Source organism: Coregonus lavaretus (assembly GCF_964263955.1).
Source record: "Coregonus lavaretus genome assembly, chromosome: 2".
NCBI classification, from domain to species: domain Eukaryota; kingdom Metazoa; phylum Chordata; class Actinopteri; order Salmoniformes; family Salmonidae; genus Coregonus; species Coregonus lavaretus.
In genome coordinates, this window is record NC_139989.1 from 73,141,801 (window position 1) to 73,158,953 (window position 17,153).

The window sequence follows — 17,153 nt, forward strand, 5'->3', positions numbered from 1 at the left end:
TGAGATCAGTCTCTCCAGTACCCAGTCATCTGTCCATGAAGAGTCACTTCTCTATGGATCATCCTATACATTTTAGTGATGGACCAGTGACCTTTGACCCCAGGTAAAAATGTATCATATTACTATTGAAGAGGAGAATCTTCTAGATCTGAAACCAGATGTATTTTGTGTATCTGAGTATATACTGTAAAGCATCTGCTTATAATTATTTGTTTATGTCATATATTTTAATACACTGAGTGTACAAAACATTATGAACACCTGCTTTTTCCATGACATAGATTGATAAGGTGAATCCAGGTGGAAGATATGATCTCTTATTTATGTAAGTTGTTAAATCAACTTCAATCAGTGTAGATGAAGGGGAGGAGAGAGGTTAATGAATGATTTTTAAGCCTTGAGACAATTTAGACATGGATTGTGTAAATGTGCCATTCAGATGGTGAATAGGCAAGACAAAATATTTAAGTGTCTTTGAACGGGGTATGGTAGTAGGTACCAGGCACACAGGTTTTTGTCAAGAACTGCAACGCTGCTGGGTTTTTCACGCTCAAAAGTTTCCTGTGTGCTTCAAGAATGGTCCACCACCCAAAATAAATGTCCAGCCATTTTGACACAACTGTGGGACTAATTGGAGTCAACATGGGCCAGCATCCCTGTGGGACGCTTTCGACACCTTGTAGAGTCCATGCCCCAACGAGTTGAGGCTGTTCTGAGGGCAAAAGAGAGGGGAGGTGAAACTCAATATTAGGAAGGTGTTCTTAATGTTTTGTATACTCAGTGTATGCTTTTTGCTTTATGTAATGGCATATATTTTATTGCTTTATGTAATGTATTTTATCTCTTGAAATATAGTTTTGATATATTTTAAAATGTAGTTTAATGGTGATTTATTATGTTTTCCAGAATCTCCAACCAAACTCTGAGATCAGTCTCTCCAGTACCCAGTCATCTGTCCATGAAGAGTCACTTCTCTATGGATCATCCTATACATTTTAGTGATGGACCAGTGACCTTTGACCCCAGGTAAAAATTTATCATATTACTATTGAAGAGGAGAATCTTCTAGATCTGAAACCAGATGTATTTTGTGTATCTGAGTATATACTGTAAAGCATCTGCTTATAATTATTTGTTTATGTCATATATTTTAATACACTGAGTGTACAAAACATTATGAACACCTGCTTTTTCCATGACATAGATTGATAAGGTGAATCCAGGTGAAAGATATGATCTCTTATTTATGTAAGTTGTTAAATCAACTTCAATCAGTGTAGATGAAGGGGAGGAGAGAGGTTAATGAATGATTTTTAAGCCTTGAGACAATTGAGACATGGATTGTGTAAATGTGCCATTCAGATGGTGAATAGGCAAGACAAAATATTTAAGTGTCTTTGAACGGGGTATGGTAGTAGGTACCAGGCACACAGGTTTTTGTCAAGAACTGCAACGCTGCTGGGTTTTTCACGCTCAAAAGTTTCCTGTGTGCTTCAAGAATGGTCCACCACCCAAAATAAATGTCCAGCCATTTTGACACAACTGTGGGACTAATTGGAGTCAACATGGGCCAGCATCCCTGTGGGACGCTTTCGACACCTTGTAGAGTCCATGCCCCAACGAGTTGAGGCTGTTCTGAGGGCAAAAGAGAGGGGAGGTGAAACTCAATATTAGGAAGGTGTTCTTAATGTTTTGTATACTCAGTGTATGCTTTTTGCTTTATGTAATGGCATATATTTTATTGCTTTATGTAATGTATTTTATCTCTTGAAATATAGTTTTGATATATTTTAAAATGTAGTTTCATGGTGATTTATTATGTTTTCCAGAATCTCCAACCAAACTCTGAGATCAGTCTCTCCAGTACCCAGTCATCTGTCCATGAAGAGTCACTTCTCTATGGATCATCCTATACATTTTAGTGATGGACCAGTGACCTTTGACCCCAGGTAAGTTACTGGTCAGAATTGATGATATTGCTATTGAAGAGGAGAATCTTCTAGATCTGAAACCAGATGTATTTTGTGTATCTGAGTATATACTGTAAAGCATCTGCTTATAATTAGTTGTTTATGTCATATATTTTAATACACTGAGTGTACAAAACATTATGAACACCTGCTTTTTCCATGACAGATTGATAAGGTGAATCCAGGTGAAAGATATGATCTCTTATTTATGTAACTTGTTAAATCAACTTCAATCAGTGTAGATGAAGGGGAGGAGACAGGTTAATGAAGGATTTTTTAGCCTTGAGACAATTGAGACATGGATTGTGTAAATGTGCCATTCAGATGGTGAATAGGCAAGACAAAATATTTAAGTGTCTTTGAACGGGGTATGGTAGTAGGTACCAGGCACACAGGTTTTTGTCAAGAACTGCAACGCTGCTGGGTTGTTCACGCTCAAAAGTTTCCTGTGTGTATCAAGAGTGGTCCACTACCCAAAGGACATCCAGCCATTTTGACACAACTGTGGGACGCATTGGAGTCAACATGGGCCAGCATCACTGTGGGACGCTTTCGACACCTTGTAGAGTCCATGCCCCGACGAGTTGAGGCTGTTCTGAGGGCAAAAGAGAGGGGAGGTGAAACTCAATATTAGGAAGGTGTTCTTAATGTTTTGTATACTCAGTGTGTTTTTTTTAAAAATGTAATGGCATATATTTTATTGCTTCATGTAATGTATTTTATCTCTTGAAATATAGTTTTTATATATTTTAAAATGTAGTTTCATGGGGATTTATTATGTTTTCCAGAATCTCCAACCAAACTCTGAGATCAGTCTCTCCAGTACCCAGTCATCTGTCCATGAAGAGTGACTTCTCTATGGATCATCCTATACATTTTAGTGATGGACCAGTGACCTTTTACCCTAGGTAAGTTACTGAAAGAATTGATTATATTACTATTGAAGAGGAGAATCTTCAAGATCTGAACAAATACAGTGGGGAGAACAAGTATTTGATACACTGCCGATTTTGCAGGTGTTCCTACTTACAAAGCATGTAGAGGTCTGTAATTTTTATCATAGGTACACTTCAACTGTGAGAGACGGAATCTAAAACAAAAATCCAGAAAATCACATTGTATGATTTTTAAATAATTAATTTGCATTTTATTGCATGACATAAGTATTTGATCACCTACCAACCAGTAAGAATTCCGGGTCTCACAGACCTCTTAGTTTTTCTTTAAGAAGCCCTCCTGTTCTCCACTCATTACCTGTATTAACTGCACCTGTTTGAACTCTTTACCTGTATAAAAGACACCTGTCCACACACTCAATCAAACAGACTCCAACCTCTCCACAATGGCCAAGACCAGAGAGCTGTGTAAGGACATCAGGGATAAAATTGTAGACCTGCACAAGGCTGGGATGGGCTACAGGACAATAGGCAAGCAGCTTGGTGAGAAGGCAACAACTGTTGGCGCAATTATTAGAAAATGGAAGAAGTTCAAGATGACTGTCAATCACCCTCGGTCGGGGGCTCCATGCAAGATCTCACCTCATGATCATGAGGAAGGTGAGGGATCAGCCCAGAACTACAAGGCAGGACCTGGTCAATGACCTGAAGAGAGCTGGGACCACAGTCTCAAAGAAAACCATCAGTAACACGCTACGCCATCATGGATTAAAATCCTGCAGCGCACGCAAGGTCCCCCTGCTCAAGCCAGCGCATGTCCAGGCCCGACTGAAGTTTGCCAATGACCATCTGGATGATCCAGAGGAGGAATGGGAGAAGGTCATGTGGTCTGATGAGACAAAAATAGAGCTTTTTGGTCTAAACTCCACTCGCCGTGTTTGGAGGAAGAAGAAGGATGAGTATAACCCCAAGAACACCATCCCAACCGTGAAGCATGGAGGTGGAAACATCATTCTTTGGGGATGCTTTTCTGCAAAGGGGACAGGACGACTGCACCGTATTGAGGGGAGGATGGATGGGGCCATGTATCGCGAGATCTTGGCCAACAACCTCATTCCCTCAGTAAGAGCATTGAAGATGGGTCATGGCTGGGTCTTCCAGCATGACAACGACCCGAAACACACAGCCAGGGCAACTAACGAGTGGCTCCGTAAGAAGCATCTCAAGGTCCTGGAGTGGCCTAGCCAGTCTCCAGACCTGAACCCAATAGAAAATCTTTTGAGGGAGCTGAAAGTCCGTATTGCCCAGCGACAGCCCCGAAACCTGAAGGATCTGGAGAAGGTCTGTATGGAGGAGTGGGCCAAAATCCCTGCTGCAGTGTGTGCAAACCTGGTCAAGACCTACAGGAAACGTATGCTCTCTGTAATTGCAAACAAAGGTTTCTGTACCAAATATTAAGTTCTGCTTTTCTGATGTATCAAATACTTATGTCATGCAATAAAATGCAAATTAATTACTTAAAAATCATACAATGTGATTTTCTCACAGTTGAAGTGTACCTATGATAAAAATTACAGACCTCTACATGCTTTGTAAGTAGGAAAACCTGCAAAATCGGCAGTGTATCAAATACTTGTTCTCCCCACTGTACGTATTTTGTGTATCTGAGTATATACTGTAAAGCAGGAGGGGGCTTTGTGTGTTTTGTCCAATCAGTGTATATTTTAACATGTTGTTTCATAGTGGTTTATTTATCCCCCCCCCCCCCCCCCCCCCAAATGTCTTGCCCTGCAAAATCAATTTAGTTCAATCTCAATAAGCTGGTTTGTGTTCATATCTGACCATTACTGCTGTAGCGAGTATAGCCAACCAAGATATCAGTCATGGCCCTTGTTGTTACAGATACATATTATTTTATTGATATAACACAGATACAGTAGCTCTTGTGGAAACGAGACAAATCCAATCGCCTTGATACTAAATCAAAACATCATATGTTTTGCAAAAATCGCTCTGCCAGTTGCTGGTTGCTAAAATTCTAATTGTTCACGTTATTTCAGTTTATGTGACAAAACAAGCAAGTATAGTGTAGAGAATCATTGTATCATCAAAACCGATATGAAATATATTTTCCATAAACAAAAATATTGTATTTTCAACTGGTGTACAAAACCGAAATTAAAAGACGCAAAACCGAAACTTAAGACCGGGAAGCAAAGAAATAGCGCACATAGAACACATCTACCGCTTCCTAGACTTGCTTTGAATGCCAGATCTTACATTTCTATAGGAATTTGGTCGGGTCACCCAAAAAGTTACATATTGCACCTTTTAACCTTTATTTAAGGCAAGGTAGTCTGATTGAGACCAAGGTCTTTTTAAATGGAGACCTGCATGACAAGACCAAGCAAGAACACAATAAAAGTAATTACAGCAATTACACAATAAAAGTAATTACAGCAATTACACTACAAGTAATTACAGCAATTACACAATAAAAGTAATTACAGCAATTACACAATACAAGGAAATACAGCAATTGCACAAAAGTAATTACAGCAATTACACAAAATGAATTACAGCAATTACACAAAAGTAATTACAGCAATTACACAATACAAGTTAGAGAGACAGATGCTACAATCAAGGCAGGAGGAAACACAAAAAGAAAAATACAAAAAAAAACATGATAAAAAACAACCACATTCCTCAGTGAAGAGGTCCTCTACTAACAATCTGAATTGACCGAAAGGCACCCATGCATCAAACTGGACGGTATTTTGAAGATTGTTCCATAAGTGAGGTGCAAAGAAATGAAAAGCTGTTTTACCTAAATCTGTAGTGACAGAAGGAAGGAGTTCTCCATCTAAATCTGTACTGACAGAAGGAAGGAGTTCTCCATCTAAACCTGTAGTGACAGAAGGAAGGAGTTCTCCATCTAAATCTGTAGTGACAGAAGGAAGGAGTTCTCCATCTAAATCTGTAGTGACAGAAGGAAGGAGTTCTCCATCTAAATCTGTAGTGACAGAAGGAAGGAGTTCTCCATCTAAATCTGTAGTGACAGAAGGAAGGAGTTATCCATCAAAACTTTACATTACAGGTTTTTTTTGTATTCTGGTTAGCCATACTATATTGTTAAAATTCCATAGGTGTTATATTTAACATTTTAGCAGACGCTCTTATGCAGAGCAACATAGGGCAATTAGGGTGAAGTGCCTTGCTCAAGGGCACATTGGCTGATTTTTCACCTAGTCGGCTCAGGGATTTGAACCAGCGACCTTTCAGTTACTGGCCCAATGCTCTTAACGCTAGGCTACCTGCCGTGACCAGTTACTGGCCCAATGCTCTTAACGCTAGGCTACCTGCCTTTCAGTTACTGGCCCAATGCTCTTAACGCTAGGCTACCTGCCTTTCAGTTACTGGCCCAATGCTCTTAATGCTAGGCTACCTGCCTTTCAGTTACTGGCCCAATGCTCTTAACGCTAGGCTACCTGCCTTTCAGTTACTGGCCCAATGCTCTTAATGCTAGGCTACCTGCCTTTCAGTTACTGGCCCAATGCTCTTAACGCTAGGCTACCTGCCTTTCAGTTACTGGCCCAATGCTCTTAATGCTAGGCTACCTGCCTTTCAGTTACTGGCCCAATGCTCTTAATGCTAGGCTACCTGCCTTTCAGTTACTGGCTCTTAATGCTAGGCTACCTGCCTTTCAGTTACTGGCTCTTAACGCTAGGCTACCTGCCTTTCAGTTACTGGCCCAATGCTCTTAATGCTAGGCTACCTGCCTTTCAGTTACTGGCTCTTAACGCTAGGCTACCTGCCTTTCAGTTACTGGCCCAATGCTCTTAACGCTAGGCTACCTGCCTTTCAGTTACTGGCCCAATGCTCTTAACGCTAGGCTACCTGCCTTTCAGTTACTGGCCCAATGCTCTTAACGCTAGGCTACCTGCCTTTCAGTTACTGGCTCTTAACGCTAGGCTACCTGCCTTTCAGTTACTGGCTCTTAATGCTAGGCTACCTGCCTTTCAGTTACTGGCTCTTAATGCTAAGCTACCTGCCGTGACCAGTTGAATCAGATGTGCTAGCTCTCAAACTGCTGCGGGTCACTGTGGTGACGGGGAAACAAAGCTTCCTGAAGCAATGAGGCTTTCCAACCAATTGTGTCAAATAGGTTAATTGCTCTGAGCTTCTTTATTCATTCACACAATGCACATTAGTGACATCTGCTGGTCAGCAATAAATAACAATGTGTGATTATCAGATAGAGGTCTTTTTTTCTCCACTGATTTTATCAAAACTCTGTAGCGGTAAGTCATTGGCTTTATTAGCCTCCAGTCAGTTCACATCTTGCTGTCACGATCGTTTATAGACGGGACGGATCAAGGCGCAGCGTGATATGCATACATGTTTATTAACGAATAAACACAACGATAAAACAATAAACAAACGATACGTGAAGTCCAAGGCAGCACAGCACAACATACCATACCATACTATACCATACCATACCATACCATACCATACCATACTATACCATACTATACCATACCATACTATACCATACCATACCATACCATACCATACCCCACCATACCATACCATACCTTACCATACCATACCATTACCATACCATACCATTACCATACCACACCACACCACACCACACCACACCACACCACACCACACCACACCACACCACACCATACCACGGAACAAGATCCCACAACCCACTAGTGCCAATAGGCTGCCTAAGTATGGTCCCCAATCAGAGACAACGAGCTACAGCTGCCTCTGATTGGGAACCACACCGGCCAACATAGAGCTACACGATCTAGATCTAAACATAGAAAATGCAACATAGAACATACTACACAGAAAATACACACCCTGACTCAACAAATACGAGTCCTCAGAGTCAGGGCATGACAGAACCCCCCCCCAAAGGTGCGGACTCCAACCGCACAACATAAACATAACAGGGTAGGGGCCGGGTGGGCATTCCGCCTCAGAGGCGGATCCGGCTCAGGGTGTGACGACCACTTACTCTCCGCCTCCCTGTTGCACCCCTGGTCTGGTCTGGACCTCGGCGCGCTGCTTCCCCTCTCCTTCCTCCCACGAAGTACCAAGCCCTGTCTGGACCCTGGTGTGGGAGACCCCGAACCTGGAGAGGGGCTGACGTCTGGGTCTGGACTGGAACCGCTGAATGGAGCTGGACCCGACGACGGTGGATCGAACTGCTCTGGCTCCGGAGTGGAGCCGCTGACCGGAGCTGGACTGGACCCCCGTGGAGCGGATTGCTCTGGCTCCGGAGTGGAGCAGCTGACCGGAGCTGAACTGGGCACCGGTGGAGCGGACTGCTCTGGCTCCGGAGTGGATCCGCTGACCGGAGCTGGACTGGACCCCGGTGTAGCGGATTACTCTGGCTCCGGAGTGGAGCAGCTAACCGGAGCTGGATTAGGCACCGGTGGAACAGGCACGGGCCGTGCCGTAGTGGACACACGCACCACTGGCTTGGTGCAAGGAGCAGGAACAGGCCGGACCGGGCTGGCGACGCGCACCACTGGCTTGGTGCGAGGGACAGGAACAGGCCGGGCCGGGCTGGCGACGCGCACCACTGGCTTGGTGCGAGGGACAGGAACAGACCGGGCCGGGCTTGCGACGCGCACCACTGGCTTGGTGCGAGGGGCAGGAACAGGCCGGGCCGGGCTGGCGACGCGCACCACTGGCTTGGTGCGAGGGGCAGGAACAGGCCGGGCCGGGCTGGCGACGCGCACCACTGGCTTGGTGCGAGGGACAGGAACAGGTCGGACCGGGCTGGCGACGCGCACCACTGGCTTGGTGCGAGGGACAGGAACAGGCCGGACCGGGCTGGAGACGCGCACCACTGGCTTAGTGCGGGGAGCAGGAACGGACTGGACCGGGCTGGCGACGCGCACCACTGGCTTGGTGCGAGGGACAGGAACAGGCCGGACCGGGCTGGAGACGCGCACCACTGGCTTAGTGCGGGGAGCAGGAACGGACTGGACCGGGCTGGCGACGCGCACCACTGGCTTGGTGCGAGGGACAGGAACGGGCCGGGCTGGCGACGCGCACCACTGGCTTGGTGCGAGGGACAGGAACAGGCCGGACCGGGCTGGCGACGCGCACCACTGGCTTGATGCAAGGAGCAGGAACGGGCCGGACCGTACTGGGAACACGCACCACTGGCTTAGTGCGGGGAGCAGGAACGGGCCGGACCGGACTGGTGACACGCACCACTTGCTTGGTGCGAGGAGCGGGACTGGGTTCCTTTATTAACCCCCGCTCCTCCTGCTGCCTAACCAGCTCCTCTCGCCGTGCCTCTACACCTTCCTTCTTCCTTTTTGCCTCCTGTAGCTCCTCCCTCTGACCGAATAACTCCTGCTCCCTCTGAACCAATAGCCCCCGTAACATGGTGGCCTCCTCTCCTAACCTGCAGATCCGCCCTTTAACGGCCTCCTGCTGCCTCGTCGTCCACACAGTGTGCCCCCCCCCAAAATGTTCTTGGGGTTGCCTCTCGGGTCTCCGTCGTCGGCACTGTTGGCGCCGTTTCTCCTCTCCTACCTGGGCATCCTCCTTCATCGCCTTCCGGTAACGGACGGCCTCCTCCTCCGTAATTCTCCCCCAACCGAGGAGGACATCTACTAATGTAACCTGTTGAATATCCCGGCGTTTGCTCCTGAACACGCTGCTTGGTCCTCGTTTGGTGGGATCTTCTGTTACGATCGTTTATAGACGGGACGGACCAAGGCGCAGCGTGATATGCATACATGTTTATTAACGAATAAACACAACGATAAAACAATAAACAAACGATACGTGAAGTCCAAGGCAGCACAGCACAACATACCATACCATACTATACCATACCATACCATACCACACCACACCACACCACACCACACCACACCACACCACACACACCACACCACACCACACCACACCATACCATACCATACTATACCATACCATACTATATCATACCATACTATACCATACCATACCATACTATACCATACCATACCATACCATACCATACCATTACCATACCATACCATACTATATCATACCATACTATACCATACCATACCATACCATACCACACCACACCACACCATACCATACCATACCAAACCATACCATACCATACCATACCATACCATACTATACTATACCATACCATACTATATAATACCATACTATACCATACCATACCATACTATACCATACCATACTATACCATACCATTACCATACCATACCATACCATACCATACTATATCATACCATACTATACCATACCATACCATACCACACCATACCATACCATACCATACCATACCATACCATACCATACCAAACCATACCATACCATACCATACCATACCATACTATACCATACTATATCATACCATACTATACCATACCATACTATACCATACCATACTATACCATACCATACCATACCATACTATGCCATACCATACCCCACCATACCATACCACACCATACCACACCACACCACACCACACCACACCATACCATACCATACCATACTATACCATACCATACCATACCATACCATACCATACCATACCATTACCATACCATACCATACCATACCATACCATACCATACCTTACCACACCACACCACACCACACCACACCACACCACAACCAAACCATACCATACCATACCATACTATACCATACCATACTATATGATACTATACCATACCATACCATTACCATACCATACCATACCATACCATACCATACCATACTATATGATACTATACCATACCATACCATACCTTACCATACCATACCATACCATACCATACCATACCATACCAAACCATACCATACCATACCATACCATACCATACCATACCATACCATACTATACCATACCATACTATATCATACCATACTATACCATACCATACCATACCATTACCATACCATACCATACCATACCATACCATACCTTACCACACCATACCATACCACACCACACCACACCACACCACACCACACCACACCACACCACACCACACCACACCACACCACACCACACCACACCACACCACACCACACCACACCACACCATACTATACCTTACCATACCATACCATACCATACTATATGATACTATACCATACCATACCATTACCATACCATACCATACCATACCATACCATACCATACTATATGATACTATACCATACCCCACCATACCATACCATACCTTACCATACCATTACCATACCATACCATTACCATACCATACCACACCACACCACACCACACCACACCACACCACACCACACCACACCACACCATACCACGGAACAAGATCCCACAACCCACTAGTGCCAATAGGCTGCCTAAGTATGGTCCCTAATCAGAGACAACGAGCTACAGCTGCCTCTGATTGGGAACCACACCGGCCAACATAGAGCTACACGATCTAGATCTAAACATAGAAAATGCAACATAGAACATACTACACAGAAAATACACACCCTGACTCAACAAATACGAGTCCTCAGAGTCAGGGCATGACAGAACCCCCCCCCCAAAGGTGCGGACTCCAACCGCACAACATAAACATAACAGGGTAGGGGCCGGGTGGGCATTCCGCCTCAGAGGCGGATCCGGCTCAGGGTGTGACGACCACTTACTCTCCGCCTCCCTGTTGCACCCCTGGTCTGGTCTGGACCTCGGCGCGCTGCTTCCCCTCTCCTTCCTCCCACGAAGTACCAAGCCCTGTCTGGACCCTGGTGTGGGAGACCCCGAACCTGGAGAGGGGCTGACGTCTGGGTCTGGACTGGAACCGCTGAATGGAGCTGGACCCGACGACGGTGGATCGAACTGCTCTGGCTCCGGAGTGGAGCCGCTGACCGGAGCTGGACTGGACCCCCGTGGAGCGGATTGCTCTGGCTCCGGAGTGGAGCAGCTGACCGGAGCTGAACTGGGCACCGGTGGAGCGGACTGCTCTGGCTCCGGAGTGGATCCGCTGACCGGAGCTGGACTGGACCCCGGTGTAGCGGATTACTCTGGCTCCGGAGTGGAGCAGCTAACCGGAGCTGGATTAGGCACCGGTGGAACAGGCACGGGCCGTGCCGTAGTGGACACACGCACCACTGGCTTGGTGCAAGGAGCAGGAACAGGCCGGACCGGGCTGGCGACGCGCACCACTGGCTTGGTGCGAGGGACAGGAACAGGCCGGGCCGGGCTGGCGACGCGCACCACTGGCTTGGTGCGAGGGACAGGAACAGGCCGGGCCGGGCTGGCGACGCGCACCACTGGCTTGGTGCGAGGGGCAGGAACAGGCCGGGCCGGGCTGGCGACGCGCACCACTGGCTTGGTGCGAGGGGCAGGAACAGGCCGGGCCGGGCTGGCGACGCGCACCACTGGCTTGGTGCGAGGGACAGGAACAGGTCGGACCGGGCTGGCGACGCGCACCACTGGCTTGGTGCGAGGGACAGGAACAGGCCGGACCGGGCTGGAGACGCGCACCACTGGCTTAGTGCGGGGAGCAGGAACGGACTGGACCGGGCTGGCGACGCGCACCACTGGCTTGGTGCGAGGGACAGGAACAGGCCGGACCGGGCTGGAGACGCGCACCACTGGCTTAGTGCGGGGAGCAGGAACGGACTGGACCGGGCTGGCGACGCGCACCACTGGCTTGGTGCGAGGGACAGGAACGGGCCGGGCTGGCGACGCGCACCACTGGCTTGGTGCGAGGGACAGGAACAGGCCGGACCGGGCTGGCGACGCGCACCACTGGCTTGATGCAAGGAGCAGGAACGGGCCGGACCGTACTAGGAACACGCACCACTGGCTTAGTGCGGGGAGCAGGAACGGGCCGGACCGGACTGGTGACACGCACCACTTGCTTGGTGCGAGGAGCGGGACTGGGTTCCTTTATTAACCCCCGCTCCTCCTGCTGCCTAACCAGCTCCTCTCGCCGTGCCTCTACACCTTCCTTCTTCCTTTTTGCCTCCTGTAGCTCCTCCCTCTGACCGAATAACTCCTGCTCCCTCTGAACCAATAGCCCCCGTAACATGGTGGCCTCCTCTCCTAACCTGCAGATCCGCCCTTTAACGGCCTCCTGCTGCCTCGTCGTCCACACAGTGTGCCCCCCCCCAAAATGTTCTTGGGGTTGCCTCTCGGGTCTCCGTCGTCGGCACTGTTGGCGCCGTTTCTCCTCTCCTACCTGGGCATCCTCCTTCATCGCCTTCCGGTAACGGACGGCCTCCTCCTCCGTAATTCTCCCCCAACCGAGGAGGACATCTACTAATGTAACCTGTTGAATATCCCGGCGTTTGCTCCTGAACACGCTGCTTGGTCCTCGTTTGGTGGGATCTTCTGTTACGATCGTTTATAGACGGGACGGACCAAGGCGCAGCGTGATATGCATACATGTTTATTAACGAATAAACACAACGATAAAACAATAAACAAACGATACGTGAAGTCCAAGGCAGCACAGCACAACATACCATACCATACTATACCATACCATACCACACCACACCACACCACACCACACCACACCACACCACACCACACCACACCACACCACACCACACCACACCACACCACACCACACCATACCATACCATACTATACCATACCATACCATACCATTACCATACCATACCATACCATACCATACTATATCATACCATACTATACCATACCATACCATACCACACCATACCATACCATACCATACCATACCATACCATACCAAACCATACCATACCATACCATACCATACCATACCATACTATACCATACCATACTATATCATACCATACTATACCATACCATACCATACCATACCATACCATACCATTACCATACCATACCATACCATACCATATTATATCATACCATACTATACCATACCATACCATACCACACCATACCATACCATACCATACCATACCATACCATACCATACCAAACCATACCATACCATACCATACCATACCATACCATACCATACTATACCATACCATACTATATCATACCATACTATACCATACCATACCATACTATACCATACCATACCATACTATGCCATACCATACCCCACCATACCATACCACACCACACCATACCACACCATACCATACCATACCATACCATACCATACCATACCATACCACACCACACCACACCACACCACACCACACCACACCACACCACACCATACCATACCATACCATACTATACCATACCATTACCACACCACACCACACCACACCACACCACACCACACCACACCACACCACACCACACCACACCACACCACACCACACCACACCATACCATACCATACCATACTATACCATACCATACTATATGATACTATACCATACCATTACCATACCATACCATACCATACCATACCATACCATACCATACCATACTATATGATACCATACCATACCATACCATACCTTACCATACCATACCATACCATACCATACCATACCATACCATACCATACCATACCATACCATACCATACCATACCATACCATACCAAACCATACCATACCATACCATACCATACCATACCATACCATACCCACACCACACCACACCACACCACACCACACCACACCACACCACACCACACCACACCACACCACACCACACCACACCACACCCTACCATACCATACTATACCTTACCATACCATACCATACCATACTATATGATACTATACCATACCATACCATTACCATACCATACCATACCATACCATACCATACCATACCATACTATATGATACTATACCATACCATACCATACCATACCTTACCATACCATACCATACCATACCATACCATACCATACCATACCATACTATATGATACCATACCATACCATACCATACCATACCATACCATAACACGGAACAAGATCCCACAACCCACTAGTGCCAATAGGCTGCCTAAGTTTGGTCCCCAATCAGAGACAACGAGCTACAGCTGCCTCTGATTGGGAACCAATCGGACTCCGACCGCACAACATAAACATTACAGGGTAGGGGCCGGGTGGGCATTTCGCCTCAGAGGCGGATCCGGCTCAGGGTGTGACGACCACTTACTCTCCGCCTCCCTGTTGCGCCCCTGGTCTGGTCTGGACCTCGGCGCGCTGCTTCCCCTCTCCTTCCTCCCACGAAGTACCAAGCCCTGTCTGGACCCTGTTGTGGGAGACCCCGAACCTGGAGAGGGGCTGACGTCTGGGTCTGGACTGGAACCGCTGAATGGAGCTGGACCCGACGACGGTGGATCGAACTGCTCTGGCTCCGGAGTGGAGCCGCTGACCGGAGCTGGACTGGACCCCGGTGTAGTGGATTGCTCTGGCTCCGGAGTGGAGCAGCTGACCGGATCTGAACTGGGCACCAAGGATCGAACTGCTCTGGCTCCGGAGTGGAGCCACTGACCGGAGCTGGACTGGACCCCGGTGGAGTGGATTGCTCTGGCTCCGGAGTGGAGCAGCTAACCGGAGCTGGATTAGGCACCGGTGGGACAGGCACGGGCCGTTCCGTAGTGGACACACGCACCACTGGCTTGGTGCGAGGAGCAGGAACAGGCCGGACCGGGCTGGCGACGCGCACCACTGGCTTGGTGCGAGGGACAGGAACAGGATGGACGGGCTGGGAACACGCACCACTGGCTTAGTGCGGGGAGCAGGAACGGGCCGGACCGGACTGGCGACACGCACCACTTGCTTGGTGCGAGGAGCGGGACTGGGTTCCTTTATTAACCCCCGCTCCTTCTGCTGCCTAACCAGCTCCTCTCGCCGTGCCTCTACACCTTCCTTCTTCCTTTTTGCCTCCTGTAGCTCCTCCCTCTGACCGAATAACTCCTGCTCCCTCTGAACCAATAGCCCCCGTAACATGGTGGCCTCCTCTCCTAACCTGCAGATCCGCCCTTTAACGGCCTCCTGCTGCCTCGTCGTCCACACCGTGTCCCCCCCCCTCCCAAAATGTTCTTGGGGTTGCCTCTCGGGTCTCCGTCGTCGGCACTGTTGGCGCCGTTTCTCCTCTCCTACCTGGGCATCCTCCTTCATCGCCTTCCGGTAACGGACGGCCTCCTCCTCCGTAATTCTCCCCCAACCGAGGAGGACATCTACTAATGTAACCTCCTGTTGAATATCCCGGCGTTTGCTCCTGAACACGCTGCTTGGTCCTCGTTTGGTGGGATCTTCTGTCACGATCGTTTATAGACGGGACGGACCAAGGCGCAGCGTGATATGCATACATGTTTATTAACGAATAAACACAACGACAAAACAATAAACAAACGATACGTGAAGTCCAAGGCAGCACAGCACAACATACCATACCATACTATACCATACCATACCATACCATACCATACCATACTATACCATACTATACCATACCATACCATACCATACCATACCATACCATACCATACCATACCCCACCATACCATACCATACCATACCTTACCATACTATACCATACCATACCATACCATACCATACCATACCATACCATACCATACTATACCATACTATACCATACCATACCATACTATATGATACTATACCATACCATACCACAACATACCATACCATACTATACCATACCATACCATACCATACCATACCATACCATACCATACCACACCATACCACACCATACCATACCATACCATACCATTACCATACCTTAACACGGAACAAGATCCCACAACCCACTAGTGCCAATAGGCTGCCTAAGTATGGTCCCCAATCAGAGACAACGAGCTACAGCTGCCTCTGATTGGGAACCACACCGGCCAACATAGATCTACACGATCTAGATCTAAACATAGAAAATGCAACATAGAACATACTACACAGAAAATACACACCCTGACTCAACAAATACGAGTCCCCAGAGTCAGGGCGTGACACATGCTTATTTTTCTGCCTTCAAGTTGACTATTTTTCAAAAATTGAATCTGGCATTATTGAGGATGCTTAAGAGAGAAGCTTATACTATACTAAATAAAACAAATGATTTGAACAGTGCAGAAAGTGTGGTTTCGCAAAACTATTTTCTAAATAGTGTCTCTTCAACGGGATTCGAACTCATACCCCCACATCCTGGAATGTTCCATAGTTCCCTACTCTTGTACAAAATCCTAACTAAATGTATAAGTATGATATCCCGTAGTGGTCGGTGTTTGAAAGCAGCTTAATCGAAGAAAGCACCGGAACCACGGTGA

The 17,153-nt window shown here is 47.8% G+C and overlaps 1 long non-coding RNA gene across 1 annotated transcript; it reads left to right on the forward strand.

The window, feature by feature from the left end:
* LOC311142544 lies at positions 1 to 2,862 on the forward strand. The gene is made up of 4 exons (XR_014614339.1): positions 1 to 103; positions 907 to 1,026; positions 1,830 to 1,949; positions 2,759 to 2,862. It is a non-coding gene; the product is annotated as an uncharacterized lncRNA (long non-coding RNA).
* The last annotated feature ends 14,291 nt before the right edge of the window (positions 2,863 to 17,153 follow it).